Raw genomic sequence first — 21,699 nt, 5'->3', positions numbered from 1 at the left:
TTATGAATCACTTGCATTTGCAGATATCACCACCCTACTGCCCCGGTGATTATCACAGACAGTGTTAAGCCAGATTTTGGTGCCCTGTTTACCAGATCATCCCCCATTCCTTGCTTCTGCATGTAGAATGCAGCATGGAGCTGAGATGGAGGATGGGTGCTCCTCTCACCTCTTCTAAGTGGCAAAGGCCAAATATAAAGACTTACATTTTTTTTGTGTGTGTGCCTCCCTGCACTCCTTAATGTGACATGCCTTGTTCTAATGATCAAAGGCTATGGTGGAGTGTGGGAGATAGGCCTGTCAAAAGTGGTAGCAACAAAACATAGGGAGAGAGAGAAAGAACCGTGACACAGCCCAAACACACTGGTGGCAGCGATGCTGACAGAAAGTAAAGTGGTTCTGAAAGCAGCATGAGATTTATGACCGCTTCCATTTAACCCCAGAGTTAAGCTGTTGTAAAACTTGATGGACAATAGGCATCATAGAATGATCTGCTCCAGTGGGACAAAGTGACAGGAAAATATATTGACTTGTAGGGAAGAAAGTTCCAAATATTTCCTACTGAAAAGAAGAGGGAGTTAAGTCCCTTAGCAATATTTACTTTAAACCTGCTCATGTAGTCTGTAGAAAGAGGGGGCTACCTAGGTTTTCTAGGCAGTATTTTCTAAACTATACTGTACATTTTGTAGAACTGGAAAGGAATACATTCAATTAAGAGAACGCCACTGAGAAAGTCGCGAGTGCAAATTTTTACATTATATATTTTAAACATTAAAATAGAATGGTGAAAAAACGTATATGTGTATTTTTACTTTAATTAGTTTTTGTTAGTTTTTACTATGCTGCTTAGTTTGTGTTTGTTTTGTACTGTGCTACATTGTTTTTCGGTATACTGAAAAAATTAAAAATTAAGAAACTCATATTTCAATTCTATGCTTCTAAACAGGGATACATAATCTATACACTGTAACTATTTGAAAGCGGAGGATGCCCAGTGCACTCTATTAGTACAGCTCCAAAGTGAGACCTACAGCATGCCTAAATAATTGCCTGTAAAAATGCTATAGATTTTACACATACAGTAACCGTGTCACTAAGAACACAAACTCTACCACACGTTCTGTTAGAAGCTTTTGTAGCTACAGCGCTTGCTAGTGTTTTTCAGAGTTTACATAGCTCAGAAAGTCTGCTTTGCCAGGGCCCATTCTTTATTTAGTTGGGGAATGTTATATCAGAGGTGGATGTTTAATGTAACTAGAAAACATTAGCTATGTTAGCAGTTATGTCCACTGCGAGAATAATGAAGCAGTGTTATAGACAGAAAACGTGCCTGTGTATATGTCATGTATGGATGCAAATAGATTTTATAGATGAATGAGGATTAGGATTACATTTGATTTTTTTTCTTTTTTAATTGAATTTTAGATACAGCTTTTCAGTTGGCTAGTTTTATTGTTAACACCTTAACTTGAAAACAGCAAAGAAAAACTTAAAAAAAATTGTTTTATAAGCTTTTAAAATAATTTTGCTGATCTATATAGCATATATATATATATAGAGAGAGAGAGAGAGAGAGAGAGAGAGAGAGAGCAAAATATAACAATTCCTGTGATATATAATATATATTATATATATATATATATATATATATATATATATATATATATATATATATATATATATATATGGTTTCTGTCAGTGGCTGTTACAATGTCCGTTACCTTTATGTGTTAACATTACTTTAAGATATTTTCAGACATGTCCGCCCAGAAAGGAAAAACATTCTTCATATTGTACTGGTTCATCATGGTTGACATATTTCATTTAGTTATACAATATAGCGCTGATACCTTTTTTAAAATTGTTTCTCTCTAAAATTTGGGAGTAAGACACAACACTGATGAAAATCCTGTAACTACATGTTAAACAGCAAATATTTGAGATTGTTGCTCATTGTTCATTCATAGTTTTACAATGAAGAACTGCGTGCTTTTAGATAGACATTATATAATAAAAAAACAATTTCTGCTGTTGTCAAGTTTGTTTGGTACTTTGGTAAGTATAGTGCCCAAATGTAACTCTTTTAGCCTGTCTTAGTGTTAGATCATCTTCCCTGTGCTTTACATAACATTTAGTCCTAATCCTGCGTGCTGTCAGAGATGTTTCTTGGTTGTGCAATTGCTGTAGTGAAGAATGCCAATTTGCATTCCAGGAGTGTCATTTGATTACTTTTATCTGCTCTGCTCCAAGTCCATCCCCGACCTCTCATTTCATCTTGCCATGTCACCAGCCAATGCTGTGTCCTGTTTTTCAGAAAGGCAGAGAAAAAAAAACCTGGTTAAGACAAGAAAGAAAAAGTACTTTCATGTTCCTGCCTTAGTCCCTCTGTAACTTGTCAGCAGCAGGGTACAATGCACTAGGGCCTATAACACTGGAACAGAGGAGAGTTATGCAGTTCAATAAGCCTATGGATAGGTACAATGTAGCATCCCCAGACAGACTAGCTAATGAAGAACAGGTCTGCAGAGTTCCCCGCTCTGTGACCTGGTGATGTCCCTACAGTTTTATTATTTGATCTTTCCTAGTGAATGATCTTTTTTTTTTGTCTTTTTCCCTTGATTTTTATTATTTTTCTTAACCTTCCAAGTTAGTTCTCAAGGGACAGCAATGACCAGAGAAAGCATTATCAAGTGAAGAATGTTGACATAAAGCATGAAAAACATACATATGCTTACTTTACCTCCAGTACTGAAGTATTATGTATAAAGCGGTTTAGTAAGGGTTAAACACACATTATATGTCAGTGAAGGTGAGGTGTGTACAGTCGCTGTTTTGTCAACAATGAAGCTTTTGTGGGATGATGTGACGTGATAAGTACCAGCTGCATGCTGTATCTTGTACAGTATTATGGTAACTAAGAAAGGATTAAGCAATTAATTCATACAATTTTCAAAGATGCTAAAAATCATTTTATTTTCTATCATAGTGTGCTTTATTTCCAAATAATGTAGAAGAAATGAAAACTTCATTACATTACACGGACCTAACTGTACCCAGCCATCCCGTCCTTACACATAATGATCTATGGTCTGTATTTTTCAAAGTGCAAATATATACATGTACTTATATATAAACTACTAACTAGAGGGAGTTCAAAGTTCCAGAAAGAAGTTTTTTTTAGGTTTCATAGATTGCATGTTTACTAGAGCATATGTTTTATAGATTGTTGGTAATACCAGGTGGTGCAGGTTAAGTACATTTAAATGAGACATATTTATGTTTTGACACTTTTTGGTCTTGTTTTACAGCTCATAATTCAGTCATGCCTAAAGAGAAAGTTTTTTGTACAGTGTTATTAAGTGACTTTGTTTTGGTACATTTCATAATGCATGGTAACATGCATTACAGAAATATTTCCCTATTAGCTAATTTATATGAGCATAAAGCCAGTACTGCACATTGTTAGGTCATTTATTTTTGGACAGAAACAGAAGTAAGTACCACTAAAACAAAAACAAAATATAGTAGTTCCACTACTGTATGTTCTCACAAATCATTTAGTGTGTATGTTTATGCAGATTTGGTATATTAGAGTTAATTTGTTTCTTTACATTAGGCATGTATTTCTCCGCAATGTCTTATAAATAACCTACCACCACACACTTTGTACTCATTTACCTCTGGTCCGCCATCTTGCCTTCTCTTTCATTTCTAATATTATCATATTGCCATATTTTAATGGTATTTAAATATACTTTAGCACATCATTCCTGGTACAACATCCATAGAAGTAATATAACTCCTTAGTACCTACATATAATAATTGTTATTACTATGTTTTATTTAATTTCACCAACATATTACATAGACCTTTACTGAGGATGTTTATCCATTCCGAATAGACCTTGCATTTCTTATCACTGTATTTCCTAATGTGAAATGACTCCCACCAATGCCTGAGATACTTGTATGCCATACCATTCCTTCACTATCTTTAAACCTAACAAACACAATTTTTAATCCTTCACCTTAGGTTTGTTTGGGTATGGGGATGATTAAAAGCAGTTTAACACAAACAAATGTCATTAGTCAAGTATAATTCTGATTTTTTTTCACCACATTCCCATATTTAATAATAAAATCCTGAGAAGAAAGATATAGATATTTGTTGCACCCTTTCACTCTTATCCCTCTGATTTGCAGGAGATGAAGCCACCTGAACATCTGATAATCTATATTGTCTGGTATGCAAGGTTATAAGTTGTAACGTCATTATTACATGCAGAGAAGCACCTTCTGTAGATGTCTTTAGAAATATATCATAAATCTTCTGAAGAATATTGTGATTTCTGTTACGGACAGTAATTCCCTACTAGATTTAGTTTTCTCGTAATGTCTATATTAATTATTATAATGCTAAAATCAGGACTGGACTGCACCATAAAAACATGCAAAATTGCTTCCCAACTGTGGCGCTGAGATAAATTACGTATTGGCTTTGTTCTTCAACTCTCTATTCCTTATAAGTATATGCATGGTTTTGTTTTATTAGTGCATCATATAGTTATTTTCTGTTCAATCTAATCTGTTTAGCAAAAGGGTTAATCTGTGCATGATGGCAATGTATTTGCTATTCATAATGAAAACAGATTGCTTTCGCAGTCAAGGCCAGTCTGGCAACTAGAGAATGTTTTTGTGATACAAATTCTGAATGAATTGTACAAATTCTTTCAACCAGATGCAGAGACAGCAAATAATTCCACTGTCGTATTTCCAAGAGCCCAATATGAGGCTTTTTGTTTATCACTCTCAGGTCCTCCAGAGTTTTAAGAACTGGAAGGCAGAGTAAAGCTTCTGAATGATAAATTGCATTCAGTATTGTTTTTTTTTGTTTTGTTTTTTTCTAAATGAAAATGAAACCTCCAGGATCATACTTCACTGCACAGTGCTGGTGAATTATATTAAAAAATGTTTCTATCCCAGTAAATGGGAGGAGATGGCTATTACTGAAAAGCCATGCTGATAAATCAGTGCTTTGGTTTAATCAAATGATATTAATTACATTACATGGCTTAATAAATGGCTTACTATTAAGTCATAATTGATTAATATGTTTTTGCACCTGCAAGTTTAGAGGGGACAGACAATGGTGAAAGTGAGACAAAATGCAGCAAGGATTATATCTGGCCTTGGCGATCACAGCTGCTACAGCATAACATTTCACAAACATTGTTGACAATATATTAATTCCTTATGTGTAGATAAAAAGTACATTGAAATGTGTTCCAGTCCCAGTTTTCATGATTGTGGTGGAAAAAAAAAAATGACAACGGCACTTTTTATAATTGGGAATTTGTATTAATACAATCGTATATATTTAGAAATAACGTGTTCAAAAGTTGAGGACAAATGTACAAATACTATGGATAATGGAGTGCAGTAACCCAATATAGCCTACTGATGGTGTAGGTTAGTTGGTGAAAGTACTCAGCATACTGAAGAATAAAAGCACCGCTACCAAACAATTGATAGACTTAAAATGACTGTATGCTAAAAACTGGCTTAAACTACTAAATAATCCTTCATATAAAACAATATATTAATGACAACTTAAATACCAAAGCAAATGAAGCACATCTGTGCACAGTGCATGCATGGTGGAAATGTACTAAAAATATATGCTCTGAGTTACCTTAAAAAAAACCTGTGAATAAATAGTTCAATTTATTAAAAGAATAAAATCATTAGCTGGATAAAAGGCATTTTATCTCTTCCCTATCTATAAAAAATGGAAAACCACAGTGATATCCCAGATTTCTACTTCAGGGTCCATAGGGTATCCACAGGATACCTTGGGGTATAGGTGTGACGTCAGTCGCAGGGCACCAAAGAGTTAAGCTTTCAGCCTCCCAGGATGCACTAGGTCCCCCTCCTATACCCCGCCCCCGGGCCAAGGCACCTCAGTTTAGTTTGGTGCCCGGCCGGAGTCGGGTGCACCTGTTGGAGTGGGGGCTAGAAGAGCCCCTGAAGCTTTTTCTTCATGCAGCTGTGGCTGCATATCTGGATGAACAGCATGGACAGTCAGTCCTGACGTCCATGCTGTCTTCCCTACACCCCGCCGGTACCAGAACGCCGGTACTGATCCGGGGATGCTGGTGGGCGTCTGGGGTCACAGCTAGCGGTGACCCCAGATGCTCCGGACCATGGCCGGATTCAAAGGGGACAGAGGTAAGCAGCGGGGTCCCGCGGTGGGTCCCCGCTGATCACATGGTCCTAAGTCCCCAGGCAGGGGGCTCCCTGGGGACTGGCTGCAGCGTGGAGCCAGGCGACCAACCTGCGCTTCCACTACCCCCTGGGACAGCGGACCGCAGCAGAGCGGTAGCGCTGCGGCGTCCCAGGGGTTAAATGCATGCCAGGGGAGCGCGCCTTCCCTGTCTCACAGCCGGCGCCTCCCCCGCTGCACACAGCCCTCTCTGCACTGTGCTGACTGGTCCTGTGTCAGCGCTCCTCCCCCAGGCCAGCTTCTCTCTGCTCCTCGGCGGCCATCTTCTCTGCAACGCATGGTGAACGCTGCTGGAAGTCTGGAAGGAAGCATCGTGGTCTGGGTCCCCCCGCATACCTCTCCTCCGCTGTGGCTCAGGTCTGTGTATGCAGCGCTGTGTCCTACCAGGCCCTGAGTCTGTGTAGTTGAGTGATCAGCGCTGTTAGTGCAGGAATTGTTATTTCTCTGCATTGTATGTGACTGTGCTAGCGCTGCCTGTAACTATTCTTCTCTAAACTGTCAGCTTTATTACTGTCCCTGTTCTTTCTGCTAAAGCCCTTGCGGTGCGGTGCTGCAGGGTGGTCTCTCGCCTATTTAATACTTAATTGGTGAGAGAGGTCACATACGTGGTGCCATCATGTCTGAAAGTGATTTTCCCCTCCGGCTACAGTGTACCACGTGCAAAGTACCGTTAGCGGAGGGGGAGGGTAGCGCGGAGGGCCTTTGCCGGCAGTGTTGTCCATGGCGCGGCCTATTACGGTTACAGCACCGGTACAGGAGCCGCCCTGGGCTTGTTTCGCTCAGGCGTTAACAGCTTTAGTGGGCCAGTTAGCTCCGCAGCCCGCGTTTACTCTGATGGGTTTGTCCCAGCAGCCTGTGGTGTCATCACCCAGGCAGGGGTTCCCACGACAATTGGTGGTACCACACAGTCTCCCTATTTCCCCGCTCCCGGGTTCTCAGGAGCCAGCGTGGGTTAACTCCCTGACGAGTTCTTTACAGCACTTGTCGGATGTGTTGCAAGGGGAGTCTGTGATGCGGCCTCATAAAAGGCCGGTGGCGTCTCTGTCCGCTCCTTATGAGGATGACGAAGGGACGTCTGATGATGGGGAGATTCTGGATCCTTACGATCAGGAACCTTTCCATACTAAGGACGCTGATGCTAAGTCCAAAGTATATATTCCTGGACTTATTCGGGCGGTCCGCACAGCCTTGGTGATTGAGGACGAAGTTCCCCCAGCGGCTAAATCTAAGTATGCCTTTTTCAAAGATGTGAAGGGCGATGCCACAGTCTTTCCTCTTTCGGGTCAGTTGGTGGACCATTTAGAGGAGGCGTGGAAACAACCTGGCAAAAGATACCAGCCGCAGAGACGCCTGGCGGTGGCTTATCCGTTCGCGGATAATTATTTTGCTAAGTGTGAATCCCCTCCACAGGTGGATTCTCACGTGACCCGTCTTGTCCGTAGTGCCACATTGCCGATGCCATCCATGTCCTCCCTTAAGGATGCTACGGACCGCAAGGTAGAAATCTGCCTGAAGTCCGCTTATTCCCTTGCAGGGGGGGCAGCACGGCCGGCTATGGCCATTTGCTGGGTTGCCAGAGCGATGGAGCGCTGGGCGGATTCATTAGAGGCTTCTTTTGAATCCGACTGTCCGGCCGAACAAGCGGAGTTGATTGGCAATCTCCGTGATTCGGCCACCTACATCAACGAGGCGGCTCTAGACATTAGTACTCTGGTGTCTAGAATTTCTTCAGCAGCGGTAGCTGCTCGTCGCACCTTGTGGCTGCGATCCTGGAAGGCGGACGCAGATCCAAGAAAGGTCTGGAAGCGTTGCCGTTTACCGGAGAAGTTCTCTTCGGTCCGGATCTGGATAAGATTGTGGCCACGCTGGCGGCAGCCAAATCTGCTTGTCTCCCGTCGGCCGCTGCTCCTTCTGGTTCTGGACCATCGTCCTTTCGGTCATCTAGGGCCCAGGGCAGGCCCAAACCACAGTCGTTTCCTCGACAGGCTGGCCCTAAGAAATCAGTCAAGCCCCGGAAACAGGCATGGAGTACCAGACGTCCGGCCCCCAAGCCAGATGACAAGCCTGCGGCCTGACGGTCCGGGTCTCCCCTTGGGGGATCCCAGGGTGGGAGGCCGCCTGCTGCAGTTCTCCCGGTGTTGGTCGTTCACTACGACAGACACTTGGGTTCTGGAGGTGGTCTCTCACGGGTACGCCCTCTCCTTCCGGCACAGACCCTCGGCTCGATTCTTCACCACGGGTCTACCATCAGACCGGAACAAGGCTACGGAGCTGCGGAAGGTATTGCACACTATGCTCCAGGCTGGAGTTATAGTGCCTGTTCCATTCTCCCAGAGGGGCCAGGGTTTCTATTCAAATCTATTTTTGGTACAGAAACCCAATGGGTCATATCGTCCGATTCTCAACCTCAAAGCACTCAACAAGTCTTTGCGGGTCCCGAAGTTTCGGATGGAGACCCTACGGTCCATCATTCTGGCGCTGGAACCTTGGGACTACATGGTGTCATTGGACATACAGGACGCTATGGCGGTCATGGCGGCTTCTCTGCGGCTGCAAGGAGTCCGCATGTTGCCGTACTTGGACGACCTGTTATTGGTGGCAGGATCTCCAGAGCTCCTGTTACACCACTTGGACCTGACCATTGCACTGCTGCAACGGCACGGCTGGCTAATTAACTGGCAGAAGTCCACTCTAATCCCGTCTCGGAGGATTCTGCATCTTGGAGCCTTATTGGACTCGGGACAGCAAAGGATCTTCGTGACGGAGGACAAGATCTCTGCTTTACAGTCAAGGGTGCGCAGTTGTCTGCACAGCCGCCGGGTGTCCTTACACTCGGCGATGAGCTTACTGGGCTCCATGGTGTCGGTGTTCGACATGGTGGAATACGCCCAGTTTCACTCTAGACCTCTGCAGCACCTGATCCTGTCCAAGTGGAACGGGCTGCCTCAGTCTCTGAAGTTCCAGACGATTGTGCTCACCCCGGAGGTTCGCCTGTCCCTTGCGTGGTGGTTAAAGATGACCCACCTCAACAAGGGACGTCCGTTCTGGGTTCCAAATTGGGTCCTGTTGACAACGGACGCCAGTCTTCGGGGCTGGGGAGCAGTTTCGGGTCCACACTTGTTTCAGGGCAGGTGGACACCGACAGAAGCGGAGCTTCCAATAAATATCTTGGAACTCCGTGCGGTCTTCAATGCTCTCCTGCAGGCACAGCGGTTTCTCCAGGGTCACCCGGTGCAGGTCCAGTCGGACAATGCTACCACCGTGGCCTACATAAACAGGCAAGGAGGAACTCGCAGTCGGGCGGCTCTCGTAGAGGTCTCTCGGATCCTGGTTTGGGCGGAGCGCAATCTTCCGGCCATATCAGCGGTCTTCATCCCGGGAGTGCTAAATTGGGAGGCGGACTTTCTAAGTCGCCAGGACGTTCATCCAGGGGAATGGTCCCTGCACCCGGACGTTTTTCAACTACTGGTGGACAGGTGGGGTCTTCCAGAAATCGACCTCATGGCGTCCCGGCACAATAACAAGTTGCCGGTGTACGGGTCTCGCACAAGAGACGAAGGGGCGTCTCTGGTGGATGCTCTGTCCGTCCGGTGGACGTTCAGGTTCGCATACCTGTTCCCTCCGGTCTCCCTTCTTCCACGGGTAATCCGGAAATTCAAACAGGAAGGAGGGACGCTCCTGTTGATAGCTCCCGCGTGGCCCAGACGGCACTGGTTCTCAGACCTTCAGGGTCTGTCCGTGGACAGTCCTCTGCGGTTGCCGCTACGACCGGACCTCCGGTCTCAGGGTCCTTGTCTTCACCCGGACCTGACTCGGCTGTCTTTGGCGGCGTGGCTGTTGAGACGGCCATGCTGAGGTCCTGGGGGTTTGCCAGCTCTGTGGTGCGTACCATGTTACGAGCTCGGAAACCGTCTTCCGCGAGGATATACCATCGCGTGTGGCATACGTTCTTCCAGTGGTGTCGACCGAGAGGTTATGCACCGCGGGAGTTTCGTCTGTCTCGGATTCTCGCCTTCCTGCTAGCGGGACTAGATCATGGGCTTCGCCTTGCTTCTTTGAAGGTACAGGTTTCGGCCTTATCTGTCTGGTTTCACCGTAGGATTGCTACAATCCCGGATGTGCGCACCTTTATGCAAGGTGTTCTCCGTATTCAGCCGCCCTTTGTTCCACCTGTGGTGCCTTGGGATTTGGCTGTGGTCCTGAGGGCTCTCCAAGGACCGCCGTTTGAACCACTGGGCTCAGTGGATATTAAATGGCTAACAGCTAAGACTGTTTTCCTTCTGGCCGTTGCTTCAGCCAGACGTGTTTCTGAGTTAGGGGCTCTTTCTTGTAGACCCCCTTTCTTGGTTTTTCATGGGAACAGGGCAGTGCTCCGCACTCGGCCCGAGTTTCTTTCCAAAGTTGTTTCCCAGTTTCAGGTTAACGAGGAAATAGTTGTTCCGGCCTTTAACTCACCGGGTCTGTCCGTGGGTGAGGCCTCTTTGGATGTTGTGCGGGTCTTAAGGACTTATGTGGACCGCACTTCTTTGTTTAGGAAGTCGGACGCTTTGTTGTCCTCTATGGCTTCTGTAAAAAGGGTTGGCCTGCTTCAAAGCAAACTTTGGCAGCCTGGATCCGTATGGCTATTTCTGAAGCTTATCTTCATGAAGGCCTACCGGTCCCTCCTTCTCTGAAGGCTCACTCCACTAGGTCTGTGGGTCCTTCGTGGGCAGCTCGACGTGGTGCCTCGGCAGTTCAGATCTGCAAGGCTGCTACGTGGTCTTCTGTCCATACCTTCGTGAGGTATTACAGGTTTGACACCTTCGCCTCTCAGGATGCTTCCTTCGGGCGGCGGATTCTCCTTTCTGCACAGGAGCGTCCCCACCCTTAAAGGATACTGCTTTGGGACATCCCCAAGGTATCCTGTGGATACCCTATGGACCCTGAAGTAGAAAATATGAGATATGGTAAGAACTTACCCTTGTTATCTCTATTTCTACGAAGTCCATAGGGTTCCACAGGACTCCCGCCCTGTCGCACCTGTGCTGCAGATGGGCTTTGCTCTGGTCACCGGTTTTCCGTCTCCCTCTGGTGAGAATGTGATTCTTGTATGTGTCCAGATCTTTGTTCTCTCTCTTCCTTCTCCTCCTCCGGCCTATGGCTTGGTAACTAACTGAGGTGCCTTGGCCCGGGGGCGGGGTATAGGAGGGGGACCTAGTGCATCCTGGGAGGCTGAAAGCTTAACTCTTTGGTGCCCTGCGACTGACGTCACACCTATACCCCAAGGTATCCTGTGGAACCCTATGGACTTCGTAGAAATAGAGATAACAAGGGTAAGTTCTTACCATATCTCATATTTTCACCCAGTTTTCATAGTGCTTCGTCTACTGATGCAGCTCCCATAGGTCACAGTGGGGGCTGATCTACAGTATAACACTATTGATGGAGAAGAGGAAATCTTTTCTCTAAAGATCTCCTAAAATAACGCCATATTTTGATGACATTAAAAGTAAGAGAGAGCAGAGAGTGCTGCAGTGCATGTTGACTCCTCCCTCTCGCATTGACACCTGACTTTAAGAGAGGTGCTTCACACAGCCTCACTGCGCATGTGTGAAAACCCGCATGCATATTGTTAATGACGTCTTTTGCTATTGCATAAGACGTTTTGCCATGCTTGCAAGTGTTTACAGGGACAGAGCATTACCGCTTGGTTGGTCCTGGAACTCTAAAATATGTAAAGAGCGTGCTTATTGAAAAACCATTTGCTGTGAAAATCATATATAGCTATTGTCTAAAAATACAGCCCCAAATGTGTTTGCACAGAATAATAGAGTTTGAACATTTATTTCCTTCTATTTGCATATTTAAAGGCTTTTCTGTTGTGCTTGAACCTTCTAACAGTCCTCATAACTCAATCAATAAAGAACAAACAATGTAAAACAACCTGCGCCCAAGGACTGCAGCTCAGCCCACACTCAGGAGCACCACTCCTTCAAATACAACAGATAAAGAAACTATGAGTGGTCTACAGAGCGCTGTCCCTCACAAATCATGTCTTCTCTTATTCATTCATGGATGGCAGGGCCGTAGCTAGGGTAGTGCGGCCGGTGCCATCGCACCGCAGATCAGGGGGCGCTGTTTGGGCCTGTCAAATTTCTGTTTATTATCATGCTTGCTTGTAGCTTCCTCTTATTTCATCCCCAGCATCTCCTGGCCTCTCTTATCTCTTCCCTGGCCCTTCCCCATGAAGCCTTGGCCCTTTTTTGGGTGCATTATGTCCCTTTGAAAAATGTGGGGGGGCGCCAATGCTCTTTCTGGCACAGGGCACCACAAACTCTAGTTACGGCTCTGATGGATGGTATAGTATTTCTCAAATTAGGAAAAATAGATAACATGTAGTTATACTCCAATCATGAATATTCTTCTGATGGTAAGTGATAAGCCTGAGAAACACTCACCTAAATAAGGTGAGATGCATTCACATAAAGGTATCTTTAAGCCTTTTACGCTGGTCACGGATAAATAAACACTAATCAACACTTTTCCCCTATAGGACTCGACTCACCTGGGATCAGGTATCGACGTTCCCCAAAAGGTTCCTTTTCACTCCGTGATGGTTGAAAACTTCATACATTCAGATAACTCCCTTATAATAACTCTAGGAGAAAAACATATTTTCAGTTGATTTGTGAGGGACAGCGCTCTGTGGACCACTCATATTTTCTCTGTCAGTCCTCATAACTCATTATTGAAACAAATAATAGTCCAGGGACTGATTTTTTATTTCATTGCTTTGCAACCCTTCATACAGTAACTTAATAGTGTGCATCTGCCTAGTAGGTGTCAGTGATTATATTACTCCTGTAATCACTCTCTACCCCAGTCTGTATATAGCTTTTTACGGTTCTGGCAAATAAACTCCATAAACATAAGTGTACAGTATGTCCATGAATACTATATTTTTCATACAGTATGTTCTTAAAATATTAGTAAGTGTGGAAGCTACTGTAGTTAAACATAAGTAATAAAGAAAAAAATGCATATCTGTGTGTATTAATTTACTAGTCATTTCATGATTTTATAATTAGAATATAGAAGTTAAGCAAGCCGGCCACATGACTGAGCTTGTGCATGGGCAGATGTATCATCTATCGACAATGTACACTACACTACTTTATCCTCAATGAGTGATGTGCAGAAAGTGCACCTGGTCTGTATTTCCGTATGCACAGTCACTGCTTACGTCATTAGCTTGTTTTCACCTGTGTGCACTTACTATGTCTAAGTGCCCCCTAACGGTTAAGACATTTAAGCATATCCCCTTGGGGGAGATGTACTAAGCCTTGGAGAGAGATAAAGTACCAACCAATCAGCTCTTAACTGACATTTTTCAAACAGGGGTCTATTTACTAACACTCGACATACCATGGAGTTAATGCCACTCCTGCTAGCGCTGCAAAGCAGGAGTTGGCTTCCGCAGCTGGAGAGTGAGAGCTAAGTCACTCCCTCAGTGGTAATATGTGTGACTCACCATCTTCGGCCGGCAGCTGCAGCAACTTTTTTTTTGTAAAATCTTTATCAACAAACTGAAAATGACAACAAGCACTTCCTGCTTCTCCAGTGAGGAGAAGCAGATACCGGCAGCTACAGGAGGCGATATCAGCGCTGGAGAAGACTCCAGGCGGTAAGTGCCTTTTCCTCTTAGTAACACCTAGGACACTTAGCGCTGCCATAGATGTCTTTGGCAGCGCTAAGTGCCCCAGGTGCAGTGCGATATTGTAGCCTGCACATAACGTTGGCAGGCTGCAGGCAGAGAAAATACCTTTAGTACATACTGAGAAGCGGTATGTAAAGAGATTTTCTCTGCCTTCTACGTTTTTACCACTTTTCTCCCTTAGTACATAGACCCTCTAGCCTGTAAAATGACAGCTAGGAACTGACTGGTTGGTACATTATATCTCTCTAAAGGCCCCATACATCAGCAATTGATTACAGCAATTCTGCAATTTGCAATCGATTGTGTATAAAAATCTTTCCCATTTTCAATCATCAATTGCAGATTGCAGAATTGCCACAATTGATTGAAAAAGGGAAAGATTTTTATACACAATCAATTGCAGATTGCAGAATTGCCACAATTGATTGAAAAAGGGAAAGATTTTTATACACAATCAATTGCAAATTGCAGAATTGCTGCAATCAATTGCTGATGTATGGGGGCCTTTAGTTTTGATAAATCTCCCCCTAGTTTGTTAGATAGGATTGAGGACTGGAGATGGGTATGGACAGTTACTAATTGCCATTAGGAAAACGCCAGCGATACCTGCATTTCAATCATGATTGAGTTTGACATGTGGAGGTAACCAGCACATGGAACAGTTGGGGATGTTTAAAATGAAGAACATTCCACGAGCCCATTGTACTCACTTTTCAGAAGTAAATAGAGTCAGCAATGTTTGTTTTAATTATAAATATATGTATAGTTTGTGTGCTTTATCTTATACAGTACATTTTACCAATACATGTTTATAAATATTGCCCACAGTATCTATTGAGAATTACTTTATTGTCGAAGCAACAATGTAATAAGTTTTCATCATGTCATGTCTCACAACAAATATGCTTATGGTTCATCTTCTGTCAGGCACATATGTATTATATAATTGTCTTGTGAATTACATGTATTATATAATTGTCTTGTGAATTACATCTTGTCTTGTGAATGACAGGGTGCAAAAATGACTGGATTGCAATAAACTAGTGACCAGGACACAGAGGGATTAGATAATTATAAGTGTAAATCAAATTAGTTAGATTTGTAAGGATAACATTCAGTGCCCTTTTAATGTATTGGTCGGGGTTGGGAAAAAATTAGATCATTGAGCAGATTACACCCTTCCTCACATTTGCTCAGCCTGACTCTTTAAGATGTGAATAATGGAAGGCTGGCAAAATGAAAATAAAAAAATGCTAATGATAATTAGTTACTTAGTATCTCATGCTGTTGTTCTTGTCTTCTGGTAAAATATAAACCTGTCCTTTCGTAAAGGAAAGCCTGCTGTCATTGTGCAGCTGCTCTGAGAGAAACAATAATGGTAAAATCACAGACAGAATTCTTTGAACTCTGTGAATAATCATGCACTGTGTTCATAGAGGGACATTGACAACAGTAAAAATTTGCCACCAAACATTTACAATACTGAAATGTATATTTTATTTTTGGCAAATTGCTTAAATTCTCTGTAATCCCCTGAATAGTGACACCCTATATATAATCTATATATTACATATGATTCTGGAAATGTACGCTATGGGGGGGGTAAATCAATTATCCGCGGTAAATTACCGTGGGTATAACGGGAGGTAGCCTTGGGCTTTAACGCTTAGGTTTATTCAATTAGCCTCTCGCACTAACCCGATAGCCTTGTTAACGCACATTAAACCTGTGTGTTAACACAGGTTACCGGGCGTTAAAGCACTGGAGACCTGAAGAGAAGTCCCTGATAAACAGGGCTAATTAAATATGGGCCGGTGATCAATTTGCACCCGTTCAGTTAATGAGGCTAATTGGATCTCACCCTAAATTGTACTACTCTATGGGGTCTATTTACTAAGCAGTGTTAGGAGACAGAGTGAAAAGTGATAAGAAAGTGATAAGGTGCCAGCCAATCAGCTCCCAACTGTCATCTCACAGGCTGTATATGAAAAATGACAGTTGGGAGCTGATTGGCTGGCATCTTATCACTTTCTTATCACTTTTCACTCTGTCTCCTAACACTGCTTAGTAAATAGACCCCTATATCACAAAAGGTTTTAAAGGATTTTAGAATCATGTGATTGCTCTTTTATGATCATAACAGTTTTCTGAAGAAGCATATTTGGCCCACTGGAAGGCTGTAGTTCTATACGCATCATAAGAAAGTCAAGTGATTTAAGCATCTCTTGGAAGTCACTAGATTCTTAGGGGTACATTTATTAAAGTGAGAGTTTTAGAAATGGAGATGTTGCCCATAGCAACAAATCAGATTCTAGCTATTATCTGCTAGAAGGTGCTAGTTAAATGTTAAGTAGAATCTGATTGGTTGCTATGGGCAACATCTCCATTTCTAAAAACTCTCACTTTAGTAAATTTACCCCTTAGTGCTCAGTATCTTGTACTTACGTACAGTCTTTACAAAAATGTCCAAATGGTGAATGATGCAGAAATTAACCTTTCATGCTTTAAATAAAGGAAACGTGAAACAGTTTCATTGAGAACTTGTTAACATACAGTATATCTGCTGTAAAAGCACTTATCAATCGCTAACGTTTGTAGGTTACGTGTTCCTACCATTCACAAAGTCAAAAGCAGCACGTAGATTGCATTAGTAAGATTAAATTGAAAATGCATTCAAAATTGCATTGAAGATGCGTTAAAGCATAAGACTAAAGCTCATGTGTGTTTACCAGCGCTTTTTGTGAAAGTGCCCTAAATCATTCCTCAGCACAATATTTTTCCTGTAATCTGACTTATACATCTTTTTTTCTAGGTTTCCCTTATTCAGTGCCAATATTTTGCTACAAAAAATGTCCTTTATCTTCTTTTCCACTAAGGTTGTACTAAACATTGTAAAATATATTATCAGTCCTCCTTTTTTCCTGAAAGAAATAAGTAACTCTTGTAAAATATCTTGAATTTTTAAAGGAAAATAAATCGTCTTTATGATTCAGCCCTGATCAGTTCTCTAGTTAAATTAGTGGAATACAGATACTTGTTAAAATATGATCCAAACTATAAAATAGCTATTAGAATTACGTTAAGTATGAAATATGAAATAAACAAGCTCCAAAGCCAGGTTTATTCACTAAAATGCTTTTCTAAAGTAATTCTATTTATCGTCACTACCCAATACGTTTCATTTTCGTAGTGACCATTAGGCACAGTGGCAAATGCGGGATTTCTAGAGGGGGGTTTCCAGATGCTTGATTTTCAAGCGAGTGTGGCCAGTCCATTAAGAGAGCATAATTAGCACTTAACCAGCTTTAATATGTTTCATAATTCCAGCATATAGAGGACCAGCGATCACAGTAAGCCATTAAATGCGGCAGTAGGGCCAACCTGCCTGAGCTGAATGTTTTTATTTCTGATGTGGGCACCATTCCAGAGCATTGGAGCAAGTCCGGGAATCTGGGGGAGCAGCAGTAGAACCTAGCGCTGCCCTGGACATATACTGTATGTACATATTGGTCTCATTATGCACTGGATATTGTATTATTGTATGCATCCATGCATACTGTACTCTTCCGGGATGGCCGATAATTTCCTGAAAACAGGGTGATGCTCCTGTCCCCCGGGAAAAGTAAACAATCTCCTGGCCACCGCCAACCCCCTGCATCCCCCCGCATCACTCTGGACTCCCCCACCGCATCTCCGTACATACTCCCCGCATCATTATGGCACCGCCCCCTGCTTCACTATGCCATTAATCTCAGCATTGTGAAGAGGGGGTGGGGCAACAATGATGCGTGGTCAGGCCCCCTGCTCTGCCCCCAATGTCACATCATTGCTGCGCCACTCCCACTTCTGCCACACCAGCCCCCCCCCCCCCCCCGCAGTAGAAGACTAGAAACCGTAAGGAGGGAGCATAAGTATGATTATACTGTATTCATAATTAAGCCTAATGATGGTCTATAGCAGTGCACCCCTAAAAGTGCATGTTTTCCAGATCTCCTAGTTGTTGCACAGCAGTATTTATTACTGATTGACACATGTTAAAAGATGCACAGGTGGTGCTAATTATTGCATTTGTGATACTGAGAAGAGCATGCAGCACTAATATAATTCTATTATGTTTCTATTTCTATTGTGGTCATGGTGTTAGCTGGGAAGGGGGTTTCCAGGCATCCGGAACCCCCCTGTGTTTGCTTATGAGGCAAACAAGTCACATTCCTAGTTGATCATTATACTTACACTATTCCTGAAAATCAGGTGCAAATGTTCATAAATTGGTTTAACTTATATAGGTTTCTACAAAATTATATATATAATAAAGGTCTGTTTGTTTGTCTGTCCGGTTATACATTCGGACACCACTGCACCAGTTGGGATGTCATGCAACCAATGTGAAGTGGTCTAGTTAGATCCTGGTCAGGTTTTAGGGGGGTTAGGGTCCCGGTCGGTCCTTTTGTTAGTGTACCCTGGACAGAACTTTGACCCGAGTAGCCTTCCACTGGATAGATTTGGACAAAAACTTCACAGAGTAGTAACATTGGATCCCAAAAGTAATACTAGGGTGTTGAGATCTTAGGGCCTGATTCAGAGTTGGGAATAGAGAGAGAAATAGCACTTAACTGTGTACCTGGGCAAACCATGTTGCAATGAAGGGGTGTAAATACATACATTATTTTTTGCATGTAGGGTAAATACTGCCTGCTTTTGTATGTAGCTCACAAATGCTGGACAGCTTTATTATTACACTGCACTTTAGATGTCAGTTTGGACACGTCCCTCCCAAATCTAAATCTCTCAGCACATTTTAAATCTGCCCCACCTGCAGTGCAACATGGTTTCACCAAGATGATCAGTTGAGAGAGAGATCTCTCTCTATTCCCAACTTTGACCCGGGGAGCCTGTTCTGAGCCTTCCACTGGATAGATTTGGATGAAAACTTCAGAGTGGTAACATTGGATCCCAGAATGCATACTAGGAAGTTGAGGACCGGTTGGACCTCCTGTTGGTGGTTGCTGGGCAGAACTTTGACCCGGGGATGCTGGAAGAACTTTGGCCCAGGTAGCCTGTTCTAGGCCTTCCACTGGATTTGGATGAAAACTTTACAGAGGGCTGGCAATGGGTCTGGGATGCCTAATGGAGTGGTTGGGGTCCCGGTCGGACCTCACGGCAGAATGCGCCAGGCAGAACTTGGGAGCCTGTTCTGGGCCTTCCACTGGATGGATTTAAGTGACATCACATAATAAAACTTAATAACTTGAATATTTTAACCACGGGCAATGCTGGGTATTTCAGCTAGTGATTCATACAGTATGTACAGGTCAAATACACATATCCATCAAGCCTCAAAAACAGAATTGCAGTATTTATTTATAGAACTGTTCATCATTAAATGAGTAAACACTGTTCATTGTTATTTGTGCATGTTATAGGAGTTTATAAAAAGCATGATCAAATACATTTTATTATTTTTTTAGTTGAAAGATTAATTTCCATTACTGTGAAAATGTGGTTTCTTACCTTATTTTATTAAAACAGCATCATCTCAATGTGAACAATATAATTATTCTTCACACATATGTAAATTAATTTAGCACTGTTTCAAAGAAAACATTCTCATTTAATAATTTCGCCTTCTTCCCCCAGCCATCTCTATCATTTAGTCGAATCAATCATGTTCAATAATTATTCCTTCTTTCCCATAACCATTTACTATACGGCTTAAAAGGATTAATATTTAAAAGCATTCCTTCCCCCAATTTGCCCTGACATTAAATAAATATAATTAATGTATTAATTAAAAAAAAATAGGCCTATAAATACAAGTATAAATTCTCCACCTTACACTATCAGCCCCCCCAATACAGTAACAACACATTGCATTAACAGACTCTCGAATATATTTGTAACCTAAAACAACCCCACTGTTCAACAATGCACTCCACATTATATCAATTCCACCCCAAAATGATGCAGTGTCATAACAGGGCTCTATGCTGCCCCTTCTCAATCCTAAACCCATGAAGTCTTGATGTCACGCCTAGGGGGCGGGACTGCTGCCTCTGAGAAGTACAGTAGAGCACTGTCCACAGGCTGCAGGGTGCCTGTGCGGAGCGTCGCTTTGACGCCCTAGGCAACTTTGCAGGAACACTAATGTCTGAAGGGTGATGTTCCAGGCTCTGTGCGATGGCACAGCTCCCGCACCCCTATTTACGGCGCTGAAATTACGTATATATATTTTTCAACAGAGCCAACCTCCTTCTGCTTTGTCTGCCACTTCTCTGCAAATGCACATCATAATCAGAATGGAAGAGTGCCATTCCACCCTGAGGAGCTACCATGAGGTATCTGTGGTTTTATAACAGGGAGCATAAAGCCCCTCACTTTAGACTGCTAACAACACAGCATACTTGCCAACATTTATCCTGCCCTCCCCGGGAGAAGCCCGGGGAGAGGTAGCAGTCGGGGCAGTGATGGGAGCGGGCCTGACAATTTGCGTCATTAGGAAATAGGAAATAATGAGAGGGATTATAAATATATCAATATATAGTATGTTTAATGCATTTTTACAATTAGGTAAAACATACATGGTGAAAAAGCATTTATGGGGAGAAATTGACTTGAGAACTCGATTTTCGCTCAAACCAAAATTGTAAAGTGCATTGAAAAGTTTGCAAACCATGATGAGTTCACAAAATCACAACATTCCGCCAGCTCTTCATGGGTGGCACGACTTGCCAGTACTTATCAGTAGTATAGTAGGTTTCTGAGTTATGGCAGGAAACAAATAGTCTGTGTGTCTGCTTTAGGTATCGTAAAAACAGTCTTCATGCAATTGGACAGTGTAATTGATAAAATTACAGTCACATTAAACAATTAAAACCTGCATACAGACACATCTCCAAAATAAAGATATATATTTTAAATCCTATTAAAATATCACTGCGCGAGATAAGGAGCGCAGAGCGCTCAGCCGCCGCAGGGCGCTATTAGCCCTGGAGCTGGCCCTGGCTTGCAATCAAGTAATGTCTCAACAATTTGATAAAGTGTAAGATAATGTTTTACAGTAGCTGTAGCAATGTTTATTTAGGCAGTGGGAGTGTTTAAGATGCAATCAGCTTTGATTGTCATCATCAGAGTGGATCAGCAGACAGAGGAGGCAGGAGCAGTGAGGGGGCAGGGCTGGCAAGGCTCGGAATGGGGCGTACTGTGGAGCCCAGTATATGCCGGGTACCTATACTAGTAGTTATGAATTATGAGTAATATTAGAGATGTATTCCATTAAGTAGATCTGCCATATTCTATCAATAATATATTAAAAGGTGGTAGGATCTGTAGTTTTCCACAATAAAGCTATTTGACATTTTGTAGTGCTCACAGTGGGTGTTATTAATTTCTGAATATATTTAGGGATGTTTGGAAGACTACAAGGCAAGAATCAATATCAAATGGAAGCCGGTACCTTAATACCAATAATAAGGTCTGTGAAGCAATGAACCTTTTTCAGTAATGGGAGTCATTTAGTATAGTACCACAATATTTGGAACAGCATGCCTTCTTCTCCGCAAAAATAAACTACTTGTCACATCACACCAGAGCCCAGTGTTCACTTACCAGGTCCGGTGGCGCTGGTCTCCTGGTCCTGCAGCAACCGCTGCAGTAAGCTGCTCTGTCGACAGATCCCTTCCAACTGCTAGCTTCTCCAACTGTGGCCATTCCCGGCGGCTGG

General features: G+C 42.9%; 1 protein-coding gene and 1 long non-coding RNA gene across 2 annotated transcripts in view; one reads left to right on the top strand and one right to left on the bottom strand.

Annotated features, from left to right (window-relative positions):
* BNC2 (basonuclin zinc finger protein 2) overlaps positions 1 to 21,699 on the top strand; it is a 664,637-nt gene that overhangs the window by 20,411 nt on the left and 622,527 nt on the right. The gene's annotated exons all lie outside the window — the stretch shown is intronic.
* The window catches only part of LOC148477027 (uncharacterized), a 78,911-nt gene continuing 59,089 nt past the window's right edge, over positions 1,878 to 21,699 (bottom strand). Inside the window, exon 3 of the long non-coding RNA XR_015872575.1 lies at positions 1,878 to 2,303. This is a non-coding gene — a long non-coding RNA (uncharacterized LOC148477027). The remainder of the gene's footprint in view (positions 2,304 to 21,699) is intronic.

The sequence above is a fragment of the Taudactylus pleione genome, unplaced genomic scaffold, assembly GCF_031769625.1.
Source record: "Taudactylus pleione unplaced genomic scaffold, aTauple2 ptg000757l, whole genome shotgun sequence".
Taxonomy (NCBI): Eukaryota; Metazoa; Chordata; class Amphibia; order Anura; family Myobatrachidae; genus Taudactylus; species Taudactylus pleione.
This window is presented reverse-complemented; position numbering and strand designations above follow the sequence as displayed.